This window comes from Ochlerotatus camptorhynchus, unplaced genomic scaffold, assembly GCF_037179485.1.
Source record: "Ochlerotatus camptorhynchus isolate MF236.1 unplaced genomic scaffold, CSIRO-AGI_Acam_v1.1 ptg000024l, whole genome shotgun sequence".
In the NCBI taxonomy this organism is placed as follows: Eukaryota; Metazoa; Arthropoda; class Insecta; order Diptera; family Culicidae; genus Ochlerotatus; species Ochlerotatus camptorhynchus.
Window position 1 is genome coordinate 93,950 of NW_027040516.1, and position 15,110 is coordinate 109,059.

Sequence of the window (15,110 nt, forward strand, 5' to 3'; positions counted from 1 at the left end):
CACGAGAGGGACTCCGGTAGCTGACCGGTTCGGATGGTTTCAATTACCGAGAATCTCAGCGCTACAATAAATGGTACCGGCTAACCTTTTGACTACAGGAATCCCCCGAATAGCACGGTGGGTGGTGCAGTCAACCCACCGCTATTGTTTTGGCAGTTCTCAAACTGTTTAGTGGAGCTGATTTTTGGTATGCCAGAGAATCAGCTCAATTGGTTGAGTGCTATTCGGGGGATTCCTTTACCACAGTCCAACATCATGAAAGCGTGCAGGTCATTATACATTTCCGACACTAGAAGTGAAACTCAATGAGACGATAGAATTGCTCTCCTTTATTAATGTAGGTACGTACATGGACTGTGAGTAGATTGGTGTGGGGTGTGGGAAATGTAATATTGCACAAACTTCTATGAATCATCCTTGTGATCTGAGACAGGATCTTTTCCTGTTGGACTTGTCATGACATACATATATCTATTGAAGTAACCATCAGAGCACGACAATATAAATAAATTTGACATGGAAGTAGGTGCCCATCAATTAAGTCAATAAAAGGAGTAGCATTACTTTATATGTACCTGTAAAAGGAAATTTATTGCATGAATTGCTTGCACACCACGGTGGGTTTTAAAAGAAACAAAAAATGGATTAGCGTGAATTTATAGAGACTTTTACTTTTGACGTAGGACTACGTCTGTGATTTCTATATGGGGGTACACTTTGTAAAAACTGAAAATGGAACATGTAACAAAATTATGAAAGATTTCGAATGTTAATAACTCAGCTGCCCCTGGACCAATTTCAATAATTTTAACACCAATCGCATCTATTAAATTTTAGACTTCATTGTTTTTTTGTCAGTCGTGAAAACTGGCACTCGTGGCACGGACGCATCTGGAAGTTGAAGAGTTTTTTTTTTTACTTTAATTGATCTTTATTTCTTGAATTTGTGTGGTTTTACATGTATGAATTATCAAATGACACAGATGCGTCTTTTCAACATTAGTTCATTTGAAATTATTTAATTATTATTTAAAGTTCCTAGTCCTATCAGGCTTGTTTAAAGAATGAATACCTTGATGGGATTGGTTTGTTTTAAATTTGAAAAAAGAGACTACTTATAACTACTATTTACAACTTCAGCAAACTTATAACAACTATATACACCTAACCTACAAATTGCTTATCGAAGCATGTTCTGATAAATCAAATTTTGTGCAAATTTTGTCTAAATTTCGTTAATTCTGGAATCTATTTTGAGGAATGCCTGCCTCTTCGTGTTAATTTGTTATTCTAGTGTCGAAAAGACGGTCGAGGATCATCCTAAGCACTCTGTTTTGTGCCACCTGAACTTTGTTCCTGTGAGTTTGAGCACTTGATTCCCACATCGGCGCCGCGTAGAAAATTACAGCTGCTATGATTTGATTGTAGACAGCCAGTTTGTTAACCCTAGAGAGACGGGATCTGCGACAAATCAGTAGATACAAACACCTAACTAATGCCTTGTTCAGACTACCGAGTTATAACATGTTATAGCGCTATCTTGATGGTGGTTTCTGTGTTGCAATTATTTGACAACCGTTATAACATGTTATAACTCTCCAGTCTGGACAGCGTTTAAGCTTTCACACGCAACTAACGTCTTTTCTATATGCGAGTGGAACAGGAGCTTCTCATCGAATACCATTCCAAGGTACCTACGAAACTTCTGCAGACCATTCAACCCTTGTGCCGTCTATGACTTATGTGCAAGAAGGTGCCGGTATCAGTTTGGGGGATTGCCTGTGCAGGATCATGATAGTTTGGGTTTTGGAGGCATTGATGTTGATTTTCCAAGTTTTTGCATAGTCAACAAAGTTGTCAAGGCATCGTTGTAGTTTGTTTGTAATTTCGCCAGACATTCTGCCCTTGACTGATATCACACTGAACACACAACCGTCTCCGAGGGGAGGAATGTAGAGCAAGGGTGCCAACAAAATGCCTGCCGGGATGGAAAATTTGTCTGAAAGACAACCATTCAACGATACCTTGAACGACCTTTGTTGAAGGTAGTTACGAGTAATTTTGACCAAATGCAACGGGAAATTAAAGTTACAAAGCTTGTAAATAAGTCCGTCTTACCAGACATTGTCAAACGCCTTTTCGACGTCTAGCAAGGCCATGGCTGTAGGCTTGGATACAGCCTTGTTACTTCGGATGTTGTTCATCACCCGTACTGACTGATGAGTGGTCGAGTGCCCCTTCCTGAACCGAAACTGTTCCGGTAGGAGAATATTGTTTTCCTCCACAAACTTGAGCAATCTATTGAGAATGAGTTTCTCAAACAATTTTCTCAGCGCTGAGAGGAGGCTGAGCGGTCTGTAGTAGAAACAAGTATCTGTTGAAGATGGCAGTTAAAACTGCATAGACTTTCATGCTAAGCCTTTTTATGGTTAGGTTAAATATACCGTCGAAAACTGGGGCAATCATATCCATTGCATACTTCAGCGCTGAGCAAATTTGTTCTTCTGTAATCCTATCCTCCAGAGGCACGGCACAAGAGTAGTAATCTACATTTTGGACGCATTGCACCACCTGATTTTCGAGCGGACTTTGGATAGTTGAGCCAAGCAAATGCGATGCAGCAATATGATTGCCAATCGCATTTGCTTTCTCTTGTATGGTAATGAGCCGATCGTCACCATTTCCGACTCTGAGAAGTGGAACGGGTATGGGATGAAGTCAAACGGCGGATTCTGTCAACCACAACCACAAACTGCACCCAGTTGACATGATGGAAATCTTTGCACAGGCTTTGATCAGGTGCCACGTTGATGCCGACTTCAGCCACCACCTGCTCAGCCTGCTTCGAATATTTCCCCCAGCACTTCAATTTTACTAATGCATCATTGTTATTGATATTATCTAATACATAAATCACTAAGGTCTCATAATCGGTTATTTTCAAATCAGTATCCGTAACTGAAAAAGTAGAATCAAAATTGGAATAAACGTGGTCAATTAAAGTTCTACTGTGCCTGGAAATACGCGTATATACATCTACCGTTTGTTTTAAATTGAAAAAATCAGTTAAGCCCTTCAAATGATAATAAAATCACCAGCTAATATATTACCCTCCCTTTGGCTAGTTTTTGCACCTTGCTATTGGTGGGCGAGTTTAATTTCATGCTTTATAGTGGAGCGTTGGAGACGGTTGGTTTAGGTCCGACATCGTTGGCTCATTCCGTGGCAGAATAGCGTCATGAGCATGCGACGAGGATTACTGAGCTTCCCTTCTCTGATGAACCACTGCATGAGAAAACCAAAGATCTAGTCCAGCATTGATAGTATCACACTTGTTACTCCTTTGTTTGAGAGCCACGTCGTAGTACGCTTACGTATAGGCGCTGACGTTGGGTGCGATACTGGCGGGTTTTGCCGCAAATCACTCTTATTTTATTTATTTTTACGCAGATAGATTTATTTGGGTTTGCAAGGAAATTATACTATTGAAATATTTCAGAAAGTGCCCAACGGTGCTCCTTCTATTTGCGTGACAAGCTTTCATTGTTGTTTTCATTGAGGTATTACTCAGGGAACAATGTAAAACACCATTTTTGTACATGGTATTGTAACTAATCTTATATGTGCTTCATTTTGATTTGGGATAAGTGTTTGAGCTACGGCTCGGGATTTCCACTGTGGTGTGCTTCTTTTGTGACATACTCATACGTATTTTTGTGGTGCGACATAGTGGAAGCGTGTGAGCATAGTTGGTGCATATACCCTATATAATTTAAAAATCAGCTAGGAAACCAACTTCTAAGTGAAGCATTTTAGTCACTTTAAGGTATAATCAAACGAACTTAAATAAAAAAAAAAAATCAGAAAGTCTAATAACATTAGGTAGATTAACAAAAGAATTAGGATGCGGGGGGTCCGCTTAGGGAGGCAACTAACATTTAAAGTTGTATAATAAATTTTCCTATTTAGTCTTGAACTTCAATAAGAAAACGCAAGCAAACCAAAAGCATTTAGAAAATAAACGAGGAGAGGAATAGTTTAGGTAATAAGTAAAAGTAGAGGTATGTGACAATTTATAACTTTTAATCTTTAGTAGGTATTGTTTTCCCCTGAGTTTATTGTACTCGATTACTATATTATTCTCTCAATACGCAAAATCTCTGATATATGCGGTTAAAGAATTTGAGTAAACTGATTTCTTAGTGTTCAAGTACTTACATTTGTAAACAGCAGTCAATGTAAATCTATGAACTAAAACCTACGTGACTGTAAAATCGATATTTGCTTATGTGGTATTGATACATGTTTAACTATTCGCGGCTGTCGGATTCAACACGGTTACGGAGCTTACGCAGAAGTGATTCGCAATTCGGTAGAGCTTGCCAAAAGTGTTTTGATCTTATGTAAATTGAAACAAAGCTCAATAGTAAAATAAGTAGAATATCTAAAGAGGAAACCAAAATTAATCAACTTGCCAACATAGGCTATCACATTTATTTTGGTGGCACTCTTCAAATGATAATAAGCCCTTTTTTCACTTCGGTTGTCTCGCACGGTTTTCGTAACTTACATAATTTAGATATTTCGTTCGAAACGGATTTACTTATTCAATCTGTTTACTACGCGGATGTATCTACGCGCACACGTCATATCATTGTTTCCATAACTATCTTGAAACAATACATACGGAATCCAGTGTTCAAGCTGCCAACATAGGCTAGTCCTTCTGCTGTATTGTCAAAGATAGAATCAAAATTTATTCAAATTGGTCAAGTCTTGAAAACTAAGCTGTCAAGCAGCTCCAGCTTGATACCCAATAAAAAAAAGTAGAAGAGTCTGTGCTTAGAGGCACGAACGGGAGCTTAACGTAAGACCGCTAGGGCACGGAACAAATGTGAAGTTCTTTTAATTGATCGATCATCTATTATCTTAACTTTTTCCATTTTTGATTTGTAGGCGTACCAAATTTATAGTTTTTTTTTTTAAAGAGAAAGTTGATGAAGAGAATCGGTTAAAAATCACTTGCACCCCTGCTTCCAAGTTTGGTTACAAGTTTAATACTCTGGAGAGCATGTTGTGTGGTCGTTTGGGGGCATGTGGTTCTGAATATAGACCAACAGGCAGATAAATTCTATTCTAACTTTTTACTGTAATAAGCTTGTTGGCCCAGAAAAGGGCCGTTTTGTTGCCAAAGTTAGTGATGATTTAACCTCCGAAACTGTACAGAGTTTGTCTGTCGCTTCAAAGCGTAGACGACATCGATGGCCACTTACGCTTGGCGTGTTCAGTATAGATGACAGGATCACGGATCACATTTTCCAAGAACACCTTCAGCACACCTCGTGTTTTCTCGTAGATCAGACCGGAAACACGTTTGACACCACCACGGTGAGCCAGACGACTGCTTCTGCTGCCTGCTCATCACGGCGTCCGAAACGAGAATGAGTTGAGGCTTTTTTTTTAAATGATCTTTATTTCGGTTCAACTTGGATGATTACCATATACATTTGTCAAAGTGATTTAATTGCTTTCTTCATCTTTAGGTATGGGCAAAATTCAAAATTTGTTTTACAGAATTAGTCCTAGACTTAGTACACGGCTGACCACCTTGGTGGGATTGGTTTGTTTTGTTTTTAGAATTTGAAGAGAAACTACTTAATACTGCTATTTACAGCTTAAAACTAACCTACTCTACTATATACACTTAACCTACTATGTACAAATTACTTATTAAAGCATGTTCAGAAAGATTGCATTTTTGGATAAATTTGGTTGTCATATCCTCAATTTTGGAATCTACTTTAGGAATTTCTGCCTCTTGATGGAGGTCTGCTATTCTTGTGTCGAATGGACGATCTAGGATCATCCTCAACACTCTATTCTGTGCAACCTGGATTTTGTTCCTGTGGGTCTGAGCGCACGATTCCCACACCGGGGCGGCATAGAAGATCGCGGGGGTTATGATCTGTTTGTAGACAGCCAGTTTTTTTTTTTTTTTGCCTTGAGAGGCGGGATCTGCGGCAACTGAGCGGATACAAACACCTAACCAAGGCGGAGCACTTAACTAGGGTTTTCTCTATGTGCGAGCGGAACAGGAGCTTCTCATCGAACAACATCCCGAGATGTAACATCAGCGGGCCACTCGACCCTTGTACCATCCATTATTACGGTACAGGAGGGAGACGGTTTAAGTTTTGGCGATTGTCTGTGAAGGAACATGATCGCTTGGGTTTTCGAGGCGTTGATTTTGATTTTCCACGTGGTGGCATAATCAGTAAAGGTGTCAAGGCATCGTTGGAGCTTGTTTGTAATTTCACGAGGCATCCTACCCTTGACGGCTATCGCGGTGTCATCTGCGAACAGGAAGAACACGCAACCGTTTCCTAGAGGAGGGATGTCCGACGTGTTGATGCTGTAAAGCAGTGGTCCCAGCAGACTCCCTTGCGGAACACCTGCTGGGATCGGAAATTGTCCCGAAAGCGAACTATTCAACGACACCCTGAACGACCTTTGCTGGAGGTAGTTATTACGGGTGATTTTCACAAGGTATGGTGGAAAGTTAGAGTTACAAAGCTTGTATATAAGTCCGTCGTGCCAGACATTGTAAAACGCCTTTTCGACGTCTAACAAAGCCATGGCTGTGGACTTGGATACAGCTTTGTTACTTCGGATGTTATTCATCACCCGCACTAGCTGATGATTGGTGGAATGCCCCTTGCGGAACCCGAACTTTTCCGGTGAAGGGTCATTCCCAGGTTTGCGGATCGGGATGATTTTAGCCACCTTCCAGATGCTTGGAAAGTAGTGCAGCTCCAGGCACCTGTTGAGGATGGCAGCCAGCAGCGAGGGCACCCTCGCGCTGAGATTTTTCATCTCTAGGTTGAATATTCCGTCAAACCCGGGAGCCTTCATGTTCTTGTTTCAGCGCTGAGCAAATTTGTTCCTCTGTAATCCGTTCTTCTGGAGGAACGACACAAGGGGAGGCGTCTAACGTCTGGACGCACTGCGCAACCTGGTTCTCGAGTGGACTTGGGATTTTGGAGCCAAGCAAATGCGACTGGGCAATGTGCTCCCCAATCGCATTGGCTTTCTCTTCGTTGGTGATAAGCCGTTCGTCATTGACTCTAAGGCTTGGGGTGAGACTTCAGCACCTTGGCAACCTTCCAGGTTCTGAACGAGCCGCCCGAAACTCTCGTTCCGGATTGAGACCATTCTGGAAGCGATCTGCCGATTCAAATCGACCATTTCGTATTTACGCTGCAGATCCCCAGTTCGCTGGAACTGGCGTCTACGAACATTTCTGAGCCGAATCGAGAGTTTGGTGTGGGAATCAATTGCTTGAAACTTACCCCTCACAGGAACTCGTCGAACGCACTCTTCGTCAGCCACGGATATGGCTTGATGGAGACCCTCCAGGGCCCGGTCGATGTCCTCCACTGTGTCGAGCGGTGGATTGTCGTGAGTTGGAGGCTAGACAGCAGCGCTCTTTTATATCTTTTCAGGTTAAAGCAGAATGATGTGCAACCAAGTGGTACTCGATTATGACGACGAAAGACTCCTCCCATTATGAGTAGTTTGCTATCAAGTAGCCACACTGCCTCCTTTTTCTTTTGTGCAGTTTGCCAATGTCAACACCTGGAAAGTTAGCGGCGCCGGTGGTGTAGTGGTAAGCGTGATTACCTCTCACCCCAGCAGGCCTGGGTTCAATCTCAGTCGGCATGTTCTGAGGCATAACATCTCTGATCGCGCCTTCCTTATGTAGGGAAGTAAAGCCGTTGGTCCTCGGTTCATGAATTTATGAATCGATAGGTAGGGTCCAGGTGTGAGAGCTGCCTCCCATGGCGTCGGTGGCATTGGTGCTACCGAGTGGTACTCGATTTGACGACTGCGTTTGGGAACAAAGTTTATTCCATGAAAACAGTGATAAAATTATCACTTTTTATTTGTACTCTGGATAATGCTTGACATTATCACTTTTTCAATTGTTTCTTGTTTAAAATCATCAAATGGAAGCATTGCGTAGATATATTTCTGATCGATTGGCGATAAAATTATTGAAATTGACCCAGGGGCAGCTGAGTTATTAATGTTCAAAATCTTTCATAATTTTGTTTCATGTTCAATTTTTGGTTTTCACAAAGTGTACCCCAGTAAAGAAACTATAGACGTAGTCCTACGTTAAATAAACTGAAGTATCCGGATAGTTGAAGTCCCAGCTCTAATTCAAAACTGCACAAAAATTATAAATAATTAATCTTAACAATTGTTTTGTCCCGTTTTTCTCGAAAATGAGTAAACTTAAATCATTAACGTATCATTCTGTTTCTCCGTGTACATTGTTATTATTTATTTGTCGTCAATCAGTGTAGACCGTTTTACAATTGTTGTCTTAAGTGCTATTTTTACAATTTTGTCTTTGTTTATATTTTTTATAATATGTCTTAAGAACAAGTTAAAACATTACTTCTAGTTGACGTTATGCGAGGAATTAAAATATTGCTTTAATTTGGTTTTTGTCATTGTAAAGTCAATGTTATCGCAGTGCTTATTATATGTATCCATCATTTGGTTCAAGGGTCCAAATTTGGCATAATTCGTACGATGACGATTTGTAGCAAATATATTTCTATTTCGTAAATGCCTAGATGGTGTATATAAATTTAAGGATGACAATAGTTCTATTGAATCAACTCGATGTGATACGATATCGTTTACGAAAGAAATCATAGCAAATTCACGACGCTCTTTTAATGTTTGGATATTTATGAGCATACACCGAGCTGTGTAAGATGGCAGAGGAAATACAGTCCAACCTAACTTGCGGAGTGCATACAATAGAAACTGCTTTTGAACGGACTCTATTCTTTCTTCGTGTGTGATTGAAAAAGGAGACCAAACTATGCTGCAATATTCTAATATAGACCTTACATAAGCAATGTACAATGTTTTTATCGTATAAGGATCGTGAAAGTTATAGCAGAAACGTTTTATGAAACCAAGCATGTTGTTAGCTCTGTTAATAATTGTGTTATAATGATCGGTGAAAGTAAGTTTTGAGTCCAAAATAACACCTAGATCCCTGACTCTATCACACTTTTCTACGATCTGGTTTCCTAAAGTGATTGTTATATCGGGTAGGATTTGTTTTCTACTAATGGTAATGGAGTTACATTTTTTTATATTTAATTGTAGCAGGCTTTTTTGACACCAAGTATGGAATATCTGAATTTCCTCTTTGAATGTGATGATGTCTTTGGAATCTTTTATTTCCAAAAAAAGTTTAATGTCGTCAGCATATATTAAAACTTTCAATTTCTTAATAATGAAAGATATGTCATTGACTAAGAGAACAAATAAAAGTGGTCCTAAATGGGAGCCTTGAGGAACTCCTGAAGTGACATCAACGGGATTTGATGTCTTTCCTTTGTATTTTACTATTTGATGGCGGTCAGTTAAATATGATTCAAGCCACTTAAGGAGTGCGTAATGAATTCCCATTTTTGAAGTTTAAAAAGAAGCATGGGTATGTCAATTCGATCAAACGCTTTGCTGAAATCTGTATACAACACTTCTACATGGTTTCCGTTATCCATTGCATTCAAGGAATAATTAATTAATTCGAGCAAATTCGTAGTTGTTGAACGGCCTTTAAAGAAGCCATGTTGCATAGTAGTTATTCTGTTTTTAATTTGAAGAAAGAGTTTTTCATTTACAATCGCCTCGAAAAGTTTCGGAATGCAAGAGATAATAGCTATACCACGATAATTACGTATGTCGGATTTTTTACCCGATTTAAAGATAGGCACTAAAAACGAGTTTTTCCATATTTTAGGGAAGTTTCCGGATTCCAGTGACATATTGAAAATCCAAAATAATGGAGCAGTAAGTTCAATTGCTAAAGTTTTCATAAAAACTGGCGGAACACCGTCAGGACCAGGACCTTTAGATGCATCTAAATTGTTTAAACCCTTTAAGATATCATGAACCTTGATTTGACTTACGCTGATGTCACTTGAAAATTCTGGATAAGATTCAAAATATTCACGGTCACGGTCCTCTTCTGAAAACGTAGTATATATTTCTTGGAAGAAATTTGCAAATAAATTGCATATATCATCCGAGTTCTCACCTATCCTATCGTCCAAATGCATCTTTGAGGGAAAATTATCAGATTTTAATTTGGTTTTCACATAATTGAAGAAGTTTCTAGGACAAGATTTTATTTCAAGTTCTGTTTTTAAATTGTACTCCTCAAATGCCATATTCACGGCCAAATTTAACTGATCGCAAATGTCTAAATAGTATGCCAAAGTTTCTTCACTATTATATTTTTTATAAAATTTGTGCGCTTTTTGCTTTCGATTTTTTAAATTTTTCAGTTCCCTGTTGTACCAAACTGGATGTTTTGCATGACTCTGACGTCTTCTTATTTTAGTTGGCACTTCTTCAAGTATTATTTCAAGCAACACATTGTAGAATACGTCAACTGCACATTCAACATTTCCTGCAGTTCTTAATATTGCTTGCCAATCGACAATGTTCAATCTATTTCTAATGTTATCATAATTTGCTGAATTGTAATAAAAGATTTCATCAAATTCGCAGTCGTTGGTTCTTTCATTTATGTGAACGAATAGAGAATATTCTATTGCTATGTGAAACATTTCAATTTCATTGTTGGCAACCGAACTGAATTGACACACCCACATTGACAGTGAGCAAGTGTGACGTTCATTTCCTCTTTATTTTCGTTTGCTCGTTATTTTGCGCGCAATTTATTCAAAGAAAAATTTCTGGTGATAAAATTGAATATTATAAAGGAAAGAATTTCTTGGTGTACCAATGTAAACAAGCGTATTAAAAAAATCAAAAGATCCATCTACCAATGATCGATTCTTTGGTACCGATTTAATCAGTGGATCGATTCTAGATCCAAATATAAGATCCATCCGTCAAGATCGATCTTTCTCTGAAGATCGCCCAATCCTAAAGCAAATGACGAAGAAAACGATTTGGCAAGCGTTTTTACTATCACTGCTTTTCTCCTCCCTTCCTTTCATTGGTGAAATGGTGAGCGCGCATGTGAACATGCTCAATGTGTTGTGTGTTCGATTTGCGCTCTATCGTTGCGTCCGCGTTCGGGATTTTTCGTTACATGTCTGAATTAGGATTTTTTTAATGTGACCCCCAGTATAGAAATTAAAGACGTAGTCCTACGTTAAAAACCAACAATTTGTTCTAAAGCATTTATTTTTTAGAAGTAATATTGAGACAATGTTTTGAGTATAATAATAAAGGAAAAAAGTATTATTTATTTTCGAAGAAAATCAAAAGTTCATTATGGTTGTGAGTTTGTCGTCTCTGGAAGCAATTCCCAGAATTGTTTCTTGGGCTCCGGTATTACACGCGTAAAAGCCTTAAGCAGCGCAGCCTCGTAATATCAAATGACCTTGTAAAATCAATATCAAGCATGATATTGTGTTCTAATATCACGCGTGATATTGAGAGCGTAAACATATAATTTGATTGATGGTTTTGCCAACACTGAAGGGGATTAATAGATAAATTACAAGGGAATCGAATTCTCAGAATTCGATTCCCTTGTAATTCAGCTCTAAACAAATTCCAAGATGAAATGTACGAGTGTTCTAAGAACTATTCCAAGGAAATTCGGTGAACAATTACAGGTGAATAACGAGAATCAGAGTTGCAACCTATCACAATCCTTAATAACTAATAATAATGAAAATCGCAACCGAACTAGAAGTTTGTTTTGATTTATTTTTTGACGATTCCTAAGTTCTGAAGCTGCATAGTGTTTCAGAATGATACAGGCATTTTGTTAATCTTTGCTGTATTCAATAGTTTCAAGAATCTTGAGGATTTAATAAAGCACTAACCCCACCGGGCACAGCAACCCGAAACAACGGAATAAGGCGCGGGAATGGAAAAAGAAAGATAATTTTGTGGAGAAGACAATACACGTGTTCAATTCACTTGGTTTGGGAAACGAATGGCAGTTACAATGTTTACTTTTTCTCTTTCACCCTGCAACTGCGTTTATTCCAGTGCATTAGCGCCCTGTTGCTGAATAGACCAACAAACCCGACGGATGCTCCGATCGGCACTATTTTTAATAGTTGGTCTGAAATAAGTGACTCCTCCAAATTTGGTCCTGTGTATGTGATAAACCTTTCATTTTCAAATTGTATGATCTTGATGTGATGTTAACCAATATTATTCAACGTTAAAGGTTTTCTGAATCGATTGGTTGTAAAAACTTACTCACTAATAGCACATGATACCATTTATTCTGAAAACAACAAACATTACTAAAAAAACAAAGTGCATCCAAACAATAAATCTCCCAAATTAACTGCCGTTTTCCCGGTCACAACGCAAAACAGTACCGATAAAAAAAAAGTGAAGCACACACCAACTCTGTAACTGCTCACTTTTGGCAGATTCATTTGCAGTAAAATTAATATTAATAGAAACATTCTCGCGAGCTTCATTCCGGTACGATGTGATGTGTTTATTCCACATTCATCGTACAAATAAATACAGGTGCTTCAGCGGGAATCCTCGCCGGTTTGGATAGTCTGCATATTCGCACCGGCGGACGACGCGACGCGTTGATGCATAAATTGATACAGATTTAATTTTTCATTCTCCATTACACAAAATGATTGTTCCTGCCTGGATTTACTTCTCTCTGTTTGTCACTCTACACTCGGTTGCCAGATTGAAAAAGCCTTGTAGATGTTGGCATATGACAATGAAGGTCAAAACTAATGCAACACGCTTTGTAGCAAATTATGTCGCCACAGGTTAAGCCAAGTTCGATCGCACTGCCAGGTGAGTCCGTATGACATTTTTTAGCCTCGCAGTTACTTTCCCCACTGCCGACAGCAGCCAAAAGTGCTTCCGTTTTTATCGCACCATTGGGGCACGAGTCAAGGGAAACAATTTATTTTAATTTTTCATTTCGGGAATTCCCTCAATCGTGAAATCGGTTGGAAATTGCTACAACATTCGATTCCATTTCGCCACAAATATCCAACGGGAATGTGCCACTGATGTTTGTAGTGATTCTTATTCACGTATCGCTACCTACATGAACCTGTTCCTCTCGGCGCGACTTCCGCCGGCGGGTGTGAACTCATTTACCCACGTGCACTCGATAGCTCAATGTGAAAAATAAATCATAACGACCGACCGATAAAGGGCGATCAATATGAAAGCCTTCTTCCACCAACCGCATTATGTGCCACTTTCAAGTGCGTGCGGATGGGCCTGGTGCTTCGTCAGATCAATTAAAATATTAAAATTTTGCTCGTAAAATTTATACCCCGTTGGGAAAGGGAATTATTTTTTTCCGGCAGCCTCATTTGCACCGAATGAATTCGTGCTAATTACCCCCCTTCCCATTTGGCATCGCCGAGAATTCTGGCGCTGGGTATTAAGGCCAAAGAGCATCTCTTGCTATCAATTTTCAGACTTTCAGTAGTTAACCTTAATTAACGTTTGGCCCTTTACAAAAAAAATGAACGATAAGCGTATAATATGGTTCTGCGAATTTCTGCTAATGATAGCGGTGGTGGTGGGTGGCAGTAATGTGGTGTGTTACCGTTCAGTGGTACGCATTTCCGGGTCAGTAAATAGTTTTTAAGCGTAAGATAAACATTTCCATCCCCTGCGCTTTAATCAGAGAGCGTAAGGGGCGTCGTTGTGTCAAATTGGTCGTGACACATTGCGAGTATAAGAGAGTGATTGCAGTTTGCTCAAAAGTGCCTGAGCAAAATGCAAGTAATTTCGCTGATTACCCGTAGTGAATAATTCTGACTTTGTGAGGCCGTTCGTAATGCTGAGTTTCAAAATTGTTTTAAACTACTCGACAATTCTATAATTTGAAACTGTCAAAAATAAAACTGCAACACGATCAGCGCAACGCACAGTTCTAAAAGATGTTTGTAATCATCAAGTTCCATAAACTTTACTGTTCTCTATGAAGTTCATAGAGTGTTTTTGTGAAGCTCTTCGAAACATCTTTAAATACATCCAAAGAAATTTGAAACAGAGTTCCATTCGTGTTTCAAACTCGCTCAGAAATAAAACACAATAGTCGAGCAGTTGCAAATCTGGTGCAAAATAGTGCTCGAATAATGAAACTGCAACTCGGCATTGCGAGAGGTGCGTTTCTGTTCTAGTTTTAAATTAAAACAGTCCTTATAAAATACAACAGCATTGCGAACGGCCTGAGGGTTGCATATTTACACCAGGTTGTTAACTCGTAGAATACTCTGAAACCTTCATAAAGTATGCAATGCAGTTTGGGTAGTGAAAATATAATTTTGAGTTAACAATAGGACTAAGTCAAAATATTGAGAAATATAACGCATCACTTTGAGAAATGCTTCACTTCGCAACCGATGAACCATTCTGAGTGCCTATGAGTACCCAAATACCCGTAATATAGCTTTGAATATACTTAATTTGCTCGAGTATGGTCAGTTGAGGAATCCGATGAAAATTATCACTTCTTGAAACTAATCCCGGTCGTATTTCTTTCTTTTTATTTTGCACTTTCCATATGACACCATCACATACTAATCTTCACATTGATTCTGTTAAAGCGAGAAGAAATGTTATGAGTCCGTGATATTGTGCTGACAATTGTGCTTCATAGTGAATAGAAGCAACAGTGAGACTCTCAGCGCCATAGCAAAACGGCTGGCGACGTTCTTTGTTTGGCGATCTCAATAGTGTATTTCGCGGCGTCATCGCGATAGAGAACGGCGGGAAGCTGCGGCCATTTGGAAGACCACGACGCGCCAGGAACGAGACGTAAACAGTCAGGAGCAACGGCGGACATACTTGCAGCATAATCTGGGAAGTAGTGCTTGTTGTACGGTGGCTTGTTGAATGTGGCTACCCGTGGCAATTAATTAATAATAAATTGATTGATAGTGCATGTGAGTCCTTTTTTCCTTTTGGTATACAGCCCTATGGTGTCCGCTAGTTTGTTTTGGTCTCGAAGTCTACTGGATTTGTCTTCTGGAGACGAGACTGGCAGATTCATTGTAACAATGCCGAGGATGGAATATGTA